Genomic DNA, 15,687 nt, shown 5'->3' on the forward strand with positions numbered 1-15,687 from the left:
TAGCAGGCGCTGATTGGTAGGGAAGCTAAGTGATTTCTGTGGGTTAGTGAAATAGCTACTGGCACCTGAATTTAATAATAAGGAAAGGAAAGCTGATTTGACCTTTAAGAGTCTATAGTAAACAAGACATGGACATCTTACTGTGAAGCCACAGAATCTTTTCACATCTTGGAAAAAAGAATGCTTAAGGATTTTCTTGAGTTCAAAGACACCCTAATACATGACTCTGGGGAACTACACCTGTAGATTTTAGAGACACCGTTCAAAACTTTAATAGGAGGAGGAGTCAAGATGGCGGGGTGGGAAGGTGTGGAGTTACCGTCTCCCCACAACTAGGGCACCTGCCAGCTGCTGGTGGGGGACTCTGACCCCCAAGGAGATGGGAGGAACCCCAGAATGAACTGGTAGGGCACAGGGGGACTGAGGCAGGGAGAAGTGGAGGCCAGACAGGATCGGTGCCCCTGAGGCCAGGGAGATCAGGAGAGGCAGGCAGGAGGGGCCCTCCCAGACCCCAGACTGGAGGAGCACGAGAGGGCGTTTGCCCTGCCCACTCGAGCCCAGGAAGCCTTCTGGGATCCCAGGTGAGGTCCCCTGCCCTCTGAGACCAGGGGTGGGGACACGCCTGGGCCCCTGCTCTTCCTTGAGCCTAAGCCCCACCTCCCACAGCCCCCAGGGCCTTTTCCAGCCCTGAGGGTCCTGAGCATTGGCCCCGCCCACCATCCAACCTTATCCTTGATTAGGCCCTTCTCTCCACAGCCAAGGCCTTCCCCCTGCCACCTTTTTTTTTTTCTTTTCCCTCCTCTTTTTTACTACTGTGGTACCTTGCAGTTGTTGATTCATCTATATTTTTATTTTTACATTCTTTCTAATACATCTGTTAATTTCCTAGTCTAATTTTATCTTTTACTTTGTTATTATTTTCTTTTTTTTTTTTGCCACCCCACGTGGCTTGCGGGATCTTGATTTGCGAGCCCGGGGTCGGGCAGAAGCTCCTGAGGTGGGAGCTCCAAGTCCGAACCACCGGACCAACAGAGAACCTCAGACTCCAGGGAATATTCATCAGAGTGAGGTCTCACAGAGTTCCTCATCTCAGCACCAAGACCCAGCTCTACCCAATAGCTTACAAACTCCAGTGTTGGAAGCCTCAGGCCAAACAGCCACTAAAACAGGAACACAATCCCACAGATAAACAAAGAAAAAAACTGGAATGGCAAAACAATATGTCACAGGTGAAGAAGCAAGGTAAAAACTTACAAGACCAAATAAATGAAGAGGAAATAGGCAATCTACATGAAAAAGAATTCAGAGTAATTATAGTAAAGATGATCCAGAATCTCGGAAATAGAATGGAAGCACAGAATGAGAAAATATAAGAAATGTTTAACAAAGACCTAGAAGAACTAAAGAACAAAAAAGCAGGGATGAACAACACAATAACTGAAATGAAAAACACACTAGAAGGAATCAATAGTAGAATAACTGAGGCAGAAGAATGGATAAGTGACCTGGAAGACAGAATGGTGGAAATCACTGCCGTGGAACAGAATAAAGAAAAAAGAGTGAAAAGAATTGAAGACAATCTCAGAGACCTCTGGGACAACACTAAATGCACCAACATTCGAATTATAGGGGTCCCAAAAGAAGAGAAAAAGAAAGGGTCTGAGAAAATACTTGAAGAGATTATAGTGGAAAACTTCCCTAACATGGGAAAGGAAATAGTCACCCAAGTCCAGGAAGCACAGAGAGTCGCATACAGGATAAACCCTAATAAAAACACACCAAGACACAAATTAATCAAACTAACAAAAATTAAATTCAAAGAAAGAATATTAAAAACAGCAAGGGAAAAACAAAAAATAACATACAAAGGAATCCTCATAAGGTTATCAGCTGATTTTTCAGTGGAAACTCTGCAGGCCAGAAGGGAGTAGCAGGATATACTTAAAGTGATGAAAGAGAAAAACCTACAATCAAGATTACTCTACCCAGCAAGGATCTCACTCAGATTTGATGGAGAAGTCAAAAGCTTTTCAGACAAACAAAAGCTAAGAGAATTCAGCACCACCAAACCAGCTTTACAACAAATACTAAAGAAACTTCTCTAAGCGGGAAACACAAGAGAAGAAAAAGACACACAAAAACAAACCCAAAACAATTAAGAAAATGGTAATAAGAACATACATATCGATGATGACCTTGAATGTAAATGGATTAAATGCCCCAACCAAAAGACACAGGCTCGCTGAATGGATACAAAAACAAGACCCATATATATGCTGTCTACAAGAGACCCACTTCAGACCTGGGGACACATACAGACTGAAAGTGAAGGGATGGAAAAAGATATTCCATGCAAATGGAAATCAAAAGAAAGCTGGAGCAGCAATACTCGTATCAGATAAAATAGACTTTAAAATAAAGACTGTTACAAGAGATAAGGAGGGACACTACATAATGATCAAAGAATCAATCCAAGAACAAGATATAACAATTATAAATGTTTATGCACCCAACATAGGAGCACCTCAATACATAAGGCAAATGCTAACAACCATGAAAGGAGAAATCGACAGTAACACAATAATAGTAGGGGACTTTAACACCCCACTTACACCAATGGACAGATCATCCAAACAGAAAATAAATAAGGAAACACAAACTTTAAATGAAACAATAGACCACATTGATCTAATTGATATTTATAGAACATTCCACCGAAAAGTGGCAGAATACACTTCTCAAGTGCACATGGAACATTCTCCAGGATAGATCACATCTGGGGTCACAAATCAAGCCTCGGAAAATTTAGGAAAATTGAAATCGTATCAAGCATCTTTTCTGACCACAACACTATGAGATTGGAAATCAATTACAGGAAAAAAACCTGTAAAAAACACAAATACATGGAGGCTAAACAGTGTGCTACTAAATAACCAAGAGATCACTGAAGAAATTAAAGAAGAAGTTAAAAAATACACAGAAACAAATGACAACAAAAACATGATGACCCAAAACCTATGGGATGCAGCAAAAGCAGTTCTAAGAGGGAAGTTTATAGTAATTCAATCTCACCTCAAGAAACAAGAAAAATCTCAAATAAACAATCTAACCCTACACTTAAAACAACTAGGGAAAGAAGAACAAAGAAACCCAAAGTCAATAGAAGGAAAGAAATCATAAAGATCAGAGCAGAAATAAAGGAAATAGAAATGAAGAAAACAATAACAAAGATCAATAAAACTAAAAGCTGGTTCTTTGAGAAGATAAACAAAATTGATAAACCATTAGCCAGACTCATCAAGAAAAAAAGGGAGAGGACGCAAATCAGTAAAATTAGAAATGAAAAAGGAGAAATCACAACTGACACTGCAGAAATACAAAGGATTATAAGAGACTACTACAAACAACTATATGCCAATAAAATGGACAACCACGAAGAAATGGACAAATTCTTGGAAAGGTACAATTTTCCAAGACTGAACCAGGAAGAATTAGAAAATATAAACAGACCTATCACAAGCACTGAAATTGAAACTGTGATTAAAAATCTTCCAACAAACAAAAGTCCAGGACAGGATGGCTTCACAGGCGAATTCTATCAAACATTTAGAGAAGAGCTAACACCGATCTTTCTCAAACTCTTCCAGAAAATTGCAGAGGAAGGAACACTTCCAAATTCATTCTATGAAGCCACCATCACCCTGGTACCAAAACCAGAAAAAGATATCACAAAAAAAGAAAATTATAGACCAACATCACTGATGAATATAGATGCAAAAATCCTGAACAAAATACTAGCAAACAGAATCCAACAGCACATTAAAAGGATAATACACCATGATAAAGGTTGGATTTATCCCAGGGATGCAAGGATTCTTCAATATACACAAATCAATGAATGTGATATACCACATTAACAAATTAAGGAATAAAAATCATATGATCATCTAAATAGATGCAGAAAAAGCTCTTGACAAAATTCAACACCCATTTATAAAAACTCTCTAGAAAATGGGCACAGAGGGAACCTACCTCAACATAATAAAGGCCATATATGACAAACCCACAGCAAGCATCATACTCGATGGTGAAAAACTGAAAGCATTTCCACCAGGATTAGGAACAAGACAAGGATGTCCACTCTCACCACTCTTATTCAACATAGTTTTGGAAGTCCTAGCCACAGCAATCAAAGAAGAAAAAGAAATAAAAGGAACACAAATTGGAAAAGAAGAGGTAAAGCTGTCACTATTTGCCGATGACACGATACTATACATAGAAAATCCTAAAGATACCACCAGAAAACTACTAGAACTAACCAATGAATTTGGTAAGGTTGCAGGATACAAAATTAATGCACAGAAATCTCTGGCATTCCTATACACCAACAATGAAAAATCAGAAAGAGAAATTAAGGAAACACTCCCATTTACCATTGAAACAAAAAGAATAAAATACCTAGGAATAAACCTGCCTAAGGAGGTGAAAGACTTGTACTCTGAAAACTATAAAACACTGATGAAAGAAATTAAAGATGACATAAACAGATGGAGAAATATACCATGTTCTTGGATTGGAAGAATCAATATTGTGAAAATGACTATACTATCAAAGCAATCTACAGATTCAATGCAATCCCTATCGGACTACCAATGGCATTCTTCACAGAATTAGAACAAAAAATCTTACAATTCGTATGGAAGCACAAAAGACCCTGAATAGCCAAAGCAATCTTGAGAAAGAAAAACGGAGTTGGAGGAATCAGGCTCCCTGACTTCAAACTATATCACCAAGCTACAGTAATCAAGACAGTATGATACTGGCACAAAAACAGAAATATAGATCAATGGTACAGGATAGAATGCCCAGAGATAAACCCACACACATATGGGCACCTAATTTATGACAAAGGAGGCAAGAACATACAATGGAGAAAAGACAGCTTTTTCAGTAAGTGGTGCTGGGAAAACTGGACAGCTACATGTAAAAGAATGAAATTAGAACACTCCCTAACACCATACACAAAAATAAACTCAAAATGGATTAAAGACCTAAATGTAAGGCCAGACACTATCAAACTCTTAGAGGAAAACATAGGCAGAACACTCTATGACATAAATCACAGCAAGATCCTTTTTGACCCACCTCCTAGAGAAATGGAAATAAAAACACAAATAAACAAATGGGACCTAATGAAACTTAAAAGCTTTTGCACAGCAAAGGAAACCATAAAGAAGACGAAAAGACAACCCTCAGAATGGGAGAAAATATTTGCAAATGAAGCAACTGACAAAGGATTAATCTCCAAAATTTACAAGCCGCTCATGTAGCTCAATATCAAAAAACAAACAATCCAGTTAAAAAATGGGCAGAAAATCTAAATAGACATTTCTCCAAAGAAGACATACAGATGGCCAAGAGGCACATGAAAAGATGCTCAACATCACTAATTATTAGAGAAATGCAAATCAAAACTACAATGAGGTATCACCTCACGCTGGTCAGAATGGCCATTATCAAAAAAGCTAGAAACAATAAATGCTGGAAAGGGTGTGGTGAAAAGGGAACCCTTCTACACTGCTGCTGTGAATGTAAATTGATACAACCACTATGGAGAACAGTATGGAGGATCTTTAAAAAACCAAAAATAGAACTACCATATGACCCAGCAATCCCATTACTGGGCATACACCCTGAGAAAACCATAATTCAAAAAGACTCATGTACCACAATGTTCATTGCAGCATTATTTACAATAGCCAGGTCATGGAACCAACCTAAATGTCCCTCGACAGATGAATGGATAAAGATGTGGCACATATATACAATGGAATATTACTCAGCCATAAAAAGAAACGAAACTGAGTTATTTGTAGTGAGGTGGATGGACCCAGAGTCTGTCATACAGAGTGAAGTAAGTCAGAAAGAGAAAAACAAATACCGTATGCTAATGCATATATATGGAATCTAAAAAAAAAAAAAAAAAAGGTACTGATGAACCTAGTTGCAGGGCAGGAATAAAGAGGTAGGCATAGAGAATGGACTTGATGACATGGGGTGGGAGGGCGAGGCTGGGGCGAAGTGAGAGTTAGCATCGACATATATACACTACCGAATGTAAGAGTTGGCTGGTGGGAAGCAGCATCATAGCACAGAAGATCAGCTCGGTGCTCTGTGATGACCTAGGGGGTGAGATAGGGAGGATGGGAGGGAGGCTCAAGAGGGAGGGGATACAGGGACACGTGTATACATATGGCTGATTCGCTTTGTTGTGCAACAGAAACTAACACGGTATTGTGAAGCAATTATACTCCAATAAAGATCTATTAAAAAAAAAAAGCAAACCTTAATAGGGCATGGGGGAAAGCTCAACATCCAGTTAACCTAAGGAAAACAGAATCTGCAACTAGGTTAAGAAAGGAGGATGCTAATACTTGATTCTAAATTGCTTCTTTCTACATCTGAGGATAACAGAAATGACTTTTTCTCAGAATTACCTTAAAAAAAAAAGCAATAAGTGGTTGGGGGGGGGCGTGAAATAGGCCAAGGGGATTAAGAGGTACAAACTTCCAGTTATAAAATAATTAAGTCACGGGGATGTGATGTACAGCACAGAAAATAGAGTCAATAATATTATGGTAATTTTGTATGGTGACAGATGCTTACTAGACTTACAGTGACCAATTCATAATGTATATAAATGTTGAATCACTATGCTGTATACCTGAAACTAATATGATATTGTATGTCAACTATACTTCAATTAAAAAATTAAAAGGAAATAACAACTACAAAAAAGGAGATTAAAACTAAGATTTAAATATAAATCCAAGGTTTATTTTTAAAAGGCCTAACTATACCATGTTACAGTCAGAGACCATAAGGTACATATGTCAAGTGAAACATACATTCTGGAAGAGCCTGAGACGTTAGTGCACGTCAGAACCGTGGTAGTCTCTTTGTTGTGCCGTCCAATTTAAAATAATTAATCTGTACAGAGAACATGTTTCCCATATTGGATTGAAATGTTAACCACGTGTCAATGGGTATGGCTGTGTCTAAAACATAGCCATGGAAAACACGACAGGTTAACAGGAGCAATCTCTATTAAATAGTATTCAAGGGCTTCCCTGGTGGCGCAGTGGTTGAGAATCTGCCTGCAAATGCAGGGGACACGGGTTCAAGCCCTGGTCTGGGAAGATCCCACATGCCGCGGAGCAACTGGGCCCGTGAGCCACAACTACTGAGCCTGCGCGTCTGGTGCCTCTGCTCCGCAATAAGTGAGGCCGCGATAGTGAGAGGCCCGCGCATCGCGATGAAGAGTGGCCCCCGCTTGCCGCAACTAGAGAAAGCCCTCACACAGAAACGAAGACCCAACACAGCCAAAAATAAATAATAAATTAAAAAAAAATAGTATTCAAATATATACAAGAATAAACTTCTAAGGAATTTTATCACTGCTGAACTTTCTGACTTTAAGTCTTAAAACTAATATATTAATATTAATTCGTTCAAGCCTTGAGTAAATAGTGTAACAAGACACAGTTCCCTGTTAATTTGTTTTTTAGGGAAAAACTAAGGGGACCTCGCTATATGGCAAGATTTCAGATGGAAGTTCTACTACAGGAAAAGGGACTCGTCCTTTTGAAGTGTCAAGTCTGCAGGAGAACAACTCCAGTACAGAGATGGGTTCTTATCACCCTCCCGGCTTTTAGTGATGACTGTACCCAAGGCTCTGCTAGATAGTCCTAGGACAGACATACCTGTTCCCTGTAAAAGATCATAGAAGTTCCTTGGTGTGCTCTAGTTGAAAAGTCATCTAAATTCAGATTTAATTGGATGGATTTACACTGGCCCAATGCAGTCTTATGAGTCTTTCTCTGAGACCTGATCCATTCTCAGTTCCCAAAGAGTTTAAAGACTGGGGGACTTCCCTGGTGGTCCAGTGGTTAAGACTCCGTGCTTCCACTGCAGGAGGCATGGGTGTGATCCTTGGTCAGGGAGCTAAGATCCTGCATGCCGCGCGTGAGGCACGACCGAAAAAAAAAGTCATTCGGAAGATTGGGATGAAGTTACCTGGAGAAGGAACAACACAGAGAGGGACTGGAAAGATACATGACTTTAGAACTGTCTTGGAGGCAAAATAACTAATTAAAATAAAGCTGAAAATATAAACAGTTTTCCCTGGTGGCAACTGTTTTGGTAGATTATTTTTTAACTAATGTTTTTAGGAAAAATTTCTCCATCAGATTAAGTAGCTAAAGCAAAGCTACAAAAGGCAAATATCCTAACAGCATGTAAAATTTGAACATGAAAATGAAAACTCAACTCCAGGTATCCATCTAGAGGAACACTGAAAACATTTCTATTTTTCAGGGTTTCAGGTGTTTTGGGACAATGTTTGAGTTAAGGTTGCGTTGTATGCTCTCAATAAATGAAGATAAAACGATTACATTCTATTTGGGGCTAATCAAATCACCTCAGATTTTCTTTGCAATGATGATGTTCAATAGTGGTAGGAGTAATGCAAATATAAACACTCTTATCACCATCGGTAGGAAGGGGTATGATCTTTCTGAAGAGCAATACGGGCCTTTAAAAAGTTTACGGCTTTTCCATAAAAACAAATGAAATAATGCCATTTGCAGCAAAATGGATAGACCTAGAGATTATCATACTAAGTGCAATATGTCAGAAAGACAAAGACAAATACCGTATGATATCACTTATATGTGGAATCTAGAATATGACACAAATGAACTTATCTACAAAACAGAAACAGATTCACAGACATAGAGAACAGACTTGTGGTTGCCAAGGGGGAAGGGAGTGGGGGAGGGATGGGATGGATTGGGAGTTTGGGATTAGCACATGCAAACTATATATTACATCAATATATAGAATAGATAACCAACAAGGTCCTACTGTATAGCACAGGGAATTATATTCAATATCCTGTGACAAACCGTAACGGAAAAGAATATGCAAAAGAACTTAAATATATATGTGTAACTGCATCACTTTGCTGTAGAGCAGAAATTAACACAACACTGTAAATCAACTATACTTCAATAACTTCTTTTAAAAAGTTTATGGTTTTTTCTCCAAAATGCTACTCCTAAAAATCTATCTTCAGGAGAGAAAAGTGAGGGAAATTTCCATATGAAGATAATTATTGCACTGTCTTTATAATAGCAAATCCAAGTGATCAACAATAAAGGAATGACAAAATAAATTCTGACACATTCATACTTTTATAAGCTATGCAGTTATTATCATATTCAACATTTACTGAGTGTCAGGCACTTACTTAAGTGCTTTACTCATTCAGCCTTCACAAGAACCCTATGAAGTAAGTTCTCTTATTTACTGGTCCCACTTTACTGACGAGAAAAGAAAGAAGTTGAGTTACTTTGCTGAGGTCACGAAGCTAGGTCCTGGTACTGGGATTCCAAGCCAGTCCAGCTCCAGAGCCCAAACTATTCAGCATATACTACATTGCTGTTTTGTATGTTACTTTTCAAATGTGATACTGAATTCTATTTTATAATTTTTCTTCCAATGATTTTTGTTTCAATATTCACAGCAAAACTGATCTCTGTTTTTCTTTTAGGAGAAATATCTTTTCCTTGTTTCAATATCAACGTTATTTTCCCTTCATAAAAAGGAATATGGAAACTTCCCTTCATTTTCTATCTTCTGAAACAGTTTAAAATCATATTGGGATGATTTGTTAAGGTGTGACAGATGTGCCTTGTAAACCTGAAGGAGAGGGAAGGGAGGGTAGCTCTTTAACAGCTTTATTTCATCAATAATAAATTCTCTTTCAGATTTTCTGTCTTCCGGGGTCAGCTATGGTCACATACTTTCCATTTCATTAAAAAAAATTAACAGCTTTACTGAAGCATAATTTACGTGCCATAAAATTTACCTGTTTGAAGCGTACAATTCAATGATTTTTAGTAAATTTACAGTTGTGCGATCATTATCACAATCATTTTCAAACATTCTCATCACCCTAAAAAGATCCCTTCTGCCCATTTAGACCCAATCCCTGCTGCCATCTCCTGCCCCTCCATTTTAATAGTACAAGTCTATAACCTTAATGTTTACAAACAGATGCATCTATTTTATATGGATTAAATAAAAGAGTAGAGTCAAATCTTGAGTCGAATTGTATATAATGTGACTATATTATATTAAAAAGTTCTTTACTTTTGAGAAAACAATGTGGTGCTGTGCACAAGTGGTATAATTTTCTCATCGCTCATTAAAGCTACCTGGTACTCATGGAAAAAAAGCAGTATGATTGTTCTCATTTTCCTATCTTCAGTACTGAGACTTCCAGAAACACTTATTCTTAATAGCCCCATGGGCAGCAAGCAATAGGAAGCAAATACTAAAATATGATCACCCTGCCTTTTGACACATCAGAGATTGCCATTCTTCTTTATTTCACGTTAACCTTGTTCTCTAACAATAAAATAGTTTTAAATAATTTTCATTTTCTTAATTTCTTTTTTTCCCCTAATAAGAGTCTGGCTATTGCTAAACTGGACAAAGTGTTTTACCCATAATGTTCAGGAATTTAGGGCTGAGAATTAAACCCAGCTGACTAGAAGTCCAGCCAATATATTTTTAGTTAGCATTAAGTAGAAATTTCTTTAATTAGGAAGCATTAGTGTCATTTGATTTCTGATCCTTGCTTCAAAGTTCTCCCCATACAATAGGGAACATTTAGTAAAAGATTAAATTTAATTTAACATGAAAATATTTTTACATGTTCAAACATGCATAATCCAGTCAGGAGGTATTTAGATCTAAGATTAGCAAAACTTCTTTGAGCATCAAGAATTTCTTCCAATGATAAAAGTCAACAGAAAATAGACTCTTGGAGAAGTGAAAAAAGCACCCACTTTGGAACCATAAACATGGGTTGAAATCTATCTTGGTCCTCACTCTGAAGGACTCAGGGAAAGTGAAAGGAGAGCCATGGATCTCTGCGTGCTCCTGATAAGCCTAACATTCACTGCCTTTCCACCATAATCCGCCTTCAGGACTAACTGATCTTTTCACCCAGCCTCAGATGCTTCTTCTGTGGTCCTCCCTGGCCTCGGGATCACCAAGAACTGCACCCTCTCCTTGATCTCAGTGTTAAGCATCTCACCTTCCCAGAACATTAATTATCTCTCTTCCACTCCTTATAGCAAAAATGCCAATTCCAATATTTTTCAACACCATTAGGATTTATAATCCACTGATTTTTACCTTGCTTTACTCTCTGCACAACCCCCCCATTCCTTACTTCCCTCCTTTCCAGCTGAAGTTCCTGATGTATCATTATAATCACTTCCTTCTCCCTCCCTCTTCACCACATGCTCGTCAGAAACCCTCAACCCGGTTACAGTCAACCTTCTGCCCTCTCTATGCCTCCACCCATGTTACTGAACGCTGCTTGTGAACACACAACTGTGCCAATTTCACTTCAAATTCAAGTGGATACTTTCTGTGCTCAGCAGTCACACTACTATTTCTCCGGTCCATTCATCTCCCACACTCAGTTCACTCCTTCTTAAGTCCTCAACACTTCCCTTCCCATCCTCAGCAGATGATGTCTTTCCTAGTTCACTGAGGAAATGAAAGCCATCAGCAGACGACTTCTACCACCACATCTCCCACCAGCTGGCATCTGTGCCCACATGCTTGCTTGTGCTCTTGTAGGAAAGACCGGTCTGAGCTCCAATCTAAGCATCCTCACCCCCAACTAGTGAGTTAGGCTCAGTCCTCTCCTGTCTGTCAAAGACACCACTTCAGTAATTCTCTCACTTTCTCTCCTGCATCATCAATTTCCCCCTCTTTGCTGGATAATTCCATCAGCACACAAACATGATGTAATTTCCCTCATCTTAAAACAAAACAAGAACTAAAAACTCTGCACCACCCAGGTTCTTCTGCCAGCTGTGTCTCTACTTCCTTTAATAGCAAACCTACTCTTAAAAATTGCCTATATTTGCTGTCTCCAATTACTCTCCTCTTTCTCTTGAATCCATTTCACGATACCAAATCCAATGGTCGGTTCTTCATTGTTTGCAGCATTTGGCAGCCAATCACTTCTTCCTTCTTGGAACACTTTCTCTACATACTTGGCTTCCAGAATACTTCTGTCAGTTCTCTGCCTTCCTCTCTGCTTTCCTCTCAGTCTCTTATTGGTTCCTTCTTATCTCATCCCAACTTTGGTGTGATCAGGCCTTAAAACTCACAGAGGGTTTTATTTATGTTCACTCCCTAGGTGACCTAGGTGACCTAGGGAGTGTTCACTCCCTAGGTGACCTTATCTCATCTCTTGGCTTTAAATACTATGACATGCTGACAGCACCCTGATCTAGCCCTTCAGTTTGTGGAATCTCCTCATCCCAGATTGGTATATTCAACTGCCTAGTGGACAGCTCCAGTTGGACATCTATCAAGCATCTTTTTTTTAAAAGAAATACTTTATTTATTTATTTTTGGCTGTGTTGGGATCTCGGGATCTCTGTTGCGGCGTGCGGGACCTTTTGTTGTGGCGTGCAGGCTCTTCCTTGTGGTGTGTGGGCTTCTCCCTAGTTGTGGCGGGTTGGCTCCAGAGTGCGTGGGCTCTGTAGTTTGCGGCACGTGGGCTCTCTAGTTGAGGCGTGTGGGCTCAGTAGTTGCGGCACACGGGCTTAGTTGCCCCGTGGCATGTGGGATCGTAGTTCCCCGACCAGGGATCGAACCCGTGTCCCCTGCATTGGAAGGCGGATTCTTAACCACTGGACCACCAGGGAAGTCCCTATCAAGCATCTTAAACTTAACATGCCTATGAATGAACTTCTTGTCTACCCCTCAACAACCTCCTCCCCCTACAGTGCACCCCATCTCAGTAAATGGATAGCCTACACTTCCGGGGGCTCAGGCCAAAAACCTTGGAGTCATTATTGACTCCTACCCACAACCAATCCATCAGCAGGTCCCATTCGCTCTGCCTTCAAAATGCAACCAGAATCTGCCACTTCTTACCACTTCTGTCTCAATGGCCCTGGTCCAAAGCCACCATCACCTCCTGCCCAAATGACTGCAATAGTTTTCTGACTGGTCTCCCTGTTTCTACCCCCGACCATTCTCAATCCAGTAGCCGATGGGATCCACTTAAAACTTTAAGTCAGGTCAAAATGTTGCCATTCTACTTAGAATAGAAACCAAAGGCCTCACAGGAGCCTATGAGGGCCCACGTGGTCTGGCCCTGTTCCCTGTCTGACCTCATTTCCTATCACTGGAGCCCCTGGCCCACTCTGCTCTAGCTTCAGTGTTTCTCAAATATCCCAAACACACCCCTGCTCAGGAACCTTGTAAGTTATGCTCTGTGCTTCAACCCCTTTATCCCAGATAACCCCTTGGCTCACTGCCTCTCTTTTCTCAAATTCCTGCTCAGAAATCACCTCAGCCATGCCTCCCCTGACTGCTCTATTTAAAAGTGATGCCCACCCCAGCATCCCTGTCCTGTTTTACTTTTCTCCAAAGAACCTGCCATGATCTGACCTAAAATTAGAATATAAACTCCATGATGCCGGGCTTTTTCTATGTTGTCACCCCACTATTCTAGAACAGCACCTGGCATGGGCACTGAGAATGTGACTGCTACATAAATGAGTGTTGACCCTGGACCTGGGAGGCTGCCAGAGCATGGAGGCAGATTTCTAGACAACAAATCAGGAGATTTAGATTTAAATCTGATTACTAGTCTAGGAAATAGAAGCGACGCCCAGCTTTGCTAGTGAACAGTATGATACAACTCGTTAAGTCATTTAACCTCCAAGATCCTCAGTTTCCTCATTTATAAAACAGAAATGAAAACATGCGTCCCTCACAGAGTCAACGTGTGGATGAAAATGTTACGCAAACGTAAAATACTGTCAAGCTTCTGTAACTGATCACGTTAAACTGTTTAGAATCAATTTAACATTTGTAGACACTAGTTCATTCTTTTTGTAAACCAAAAAAAAAAAACACCTTGAATTATAACAAAGATTTTAAACAGTCCTTCCTGCTCTAGAATTTTTAATTGTCTACACTATTAATTATACACATTAGCATCTTAATACTGGTATCTAACTTCAGGCCTCATGGCTATAATTATTTTTGTTTTCTATTCTGAGACCTTATCTATTCTCTTCTAAACAGGGACAGAAGAGACTTGGTATCTTGAGGTCTTTGGTACTTTCATTTGGCTCTGGAACTGTCCTTCCTACAGCCGACAACCAGGCAAAGCTGAGGTGGGATCTCATAGAGGCAGCAATAAAAGCCAGCTTCCTTAGGAAATAAAACATCAGTAAAATGTCAAGACAGTCCAAAGGGTATCTAGAGAATGTGGACCCCACCAAAGCACAGCTGGCAAGAGTGGCATCTGAAAGCACAAGAGGCATCTTCTCTAAATTCTACTTTTATTTCAAGTTACATAACGAGAAATATCAATACTTCTTTTAAGTTAGTTTAGTTCTTCACAGAAATGACTTAATCGTGATTCAAAATGATGGCATCGCATTCAGTGAGAGATAAAATAAAAAACAAGAAATGTTTCTTAGTCACCTATAAATGTGCTTTTTATACTATTGTAACAAACTCATTGAATTAATTGCCAAGCGGGAAAAAGTTATCTCCTGACTAAAGAATATGGTTCCTATTATCAGATGATGTGAGCTATGTAGTTCATCTTTTTTTTTTCCCCCACACCTTGATCTTGAAAGCTTCAAGTTAAATAAATTCTTGATTTCAGTAACTGTAATAATCCCATTCTTGATATTTGCAAGTATAAGCTCCCCCTTACTCCCACAGGCCTTCTAATCCCGTTCATTTTATGTACCCATGATGCCCTCCTGTGCCAAACAACAGGCATGGAACGTTAGTCTCAATAACTGTCTCAGCATTGCCATGTTTTTAAAAACAGCAGCAACACTTGCTCAGCACTTAGGTTCTGTGTCTTGTCTAACTTTAAAAGTTCTCAAAACCAGTCTGTGGCAGAGCCAGGAAAGGGGCTCAACACTCGGGACCAGATCCAGGACCCAGCGCTCTGCCCTCGGGTCTCAGAGCCACCCGCCCCTCCTTTTGTAATGAACAGGGTACCAATCATAAGGCAAAACCTCCGGGATTACTTCCTTACTTCGCCTCTCTCGGACTAGACTGTCAGCTCCTGGGGGGCAGGCACCCCCAGGATTCATGCCCCTTTATAGGTCCTGCTCCTTGTACACAATAAACATCCAATAAATATTCCCTGACTTAGGGAGGCAAGGAACCAGTTACAACAGGTAGAGATTGAAGCAGAAAAGGGAAAGTGAGAAAGCAGGACATATTGGTCAGCTAACTGACCGGCTTATTTCCTCTTTTTTATCTTCTCCTGTCAGTCCCGTAGCCGTTCTCGAGGCCAAAGACTTGGGGCAGCCCTCTGCACAGCCCTTCGCGACCCAAGCTCAGGGACCTGCCCTGGACTGTCACCCTCGGCCGGGAGGCGGGGGAGAAGATGGGAGCAACTAGGGCAAGTCCCTGAGATGTGGCAGAGGGAGCCTGTGAGCCTGGCCTCGGCCCACACGGGGGCCTCTGCACCGTGTGAGCCCTGCTCCTTCCAGCGCCCTCCCGCAACGGCCCCTCCTCCCCCCACAGGCAGGAAGCCCAGGCACC

At 40.3% G+C, this 15,687-nt stretch overlaps 1 protein-coding gene and 1 long non-coding RNA gene across 13 annotated transcripts in view; both read right to left on the bottom strand.

Annotated features, from left to right (window-relative positions):
* The window catches only part of SH3D19 (SH3 domain containing 19), a 180,400-nt gene that overhangs the window by 119,951 nt on the left and 44,762 nt on the right, over positions 1–15,687 (bottom strand). The gene's annotated exons all lie outside the window — the stretch shown is intronic.
* On the bottom strand, positions 5,867–15,681 carry LOC309627259. The gene is made up of 2 exons (XR_014243636.1): positions 7,430–15,681; positions 5,867–7,130 (listed from the first exon to the last, which is right to left on the bottom strand). It is a non-coding gene; the product is annotated as an uncharacterized lncRNA (long non-coding RNA).

This window comes from Balaenoptera borealis (genome assembly GCF_965194805.1).
Source record: "Balaenoptera borealis genome assembly, chromosome: 4".
Classification (NCBI taxonomy): domain Eukaryota; kingdom Metazoa; phylum Chordata; class Mammalia; order Artiodactyla; family Balaenopteridae; genus Balaenoptera; species Balaenoptera borealis.